The 707-nt window shown below is 37.2% G+C and overlaps 1 non-coding gene across 1 annotated transcript; it reads left to right on the forward strand.

Moving 5' to 3' along the window:
* Positions 1-239: 239 nt before the first annotated feature.
* Positions 240-346, forward strand: LOC121213151 (small nucleolar RNA R71). Its single transcript, XR_005908521.1, has one exon. It is a non-coding gene; the product is annotated as a small nucleolar RNA R71 (small nucleolar RNA).
* The last annotated feature ends 361 nt before the right edge of the window (positions 347-707 follow it).

Genomic DNA, 707 nt, shown 5'->3' on the forward strand with positions numbered 1-707 from the left:
AAAAGTTTTACCTAATTCGATAACATGGTGACTGCATCTAAGTTAAAAATAATGGCTGCTTTTATTGGCTTCATCCTCATGACTTGCCATTGATAATTATTCAATGACATCTCCTCTATAAACTTATAAGCCGCTTTAGGTGCTTTATTGTTCAAAGTACCACCGACTGCTGCATCGATTAACTACTTAGTTGAGGGTTCAAATCATTGTAGAAGGTTTGAACCTGTAGTCATAGTGGTAATTCATGGTGAGGGTACCGTCTCAGTAAATCCTTATAGCTCTCCCATGCATCATATAGGGTATCTAAGTCGATCTGAATGAATGAAGACATATCATTCTTTAACTTGGCTGTTTTAGCTGATGGGAAATACTTTAGTAGAAATTTCTCGGTCATTTGATCCCATGTAGTGAAAGAACCTCGTGGCAAAGAATTCAACCACTGTTTAGCTTTGTTCCTCAACGAGAAAGGGAACAACAGTAGGCGAATGGGGTTGTCAAAAACACCATTAATCTTGAAAGTATAGCAAATTTCCAGGAAATTGGCCAAGTGAGTATTTGGATCTTTGTCTTGAAAACCATCAAACTGAACAAATTGTTGTATCATCTGAATAGTGTTCGGCTTTAGTTTGAAATTATTCCCAACAAAAGTAGGTTTCACAATACTCGATTCAGCCCTAATTAGAGTGGGCTTGGCATAATCGTACATA

The sequence above is a fragment of the Gossypium hirsutum genome, chromosome A13 (assembly GCF_007990345.1).
Source record: "Gossypium hirsutum isolate 1008001.06 chromosome A13, Gossypium_hirsutum_v2.1, whole genome shotgun sequence".
NCBI lineage: Eukaryota > Viridiplantae > Streptophyta > Magnoliopsida > Malvales > Malvaceae > Gossypium > Gossypium hirsutum.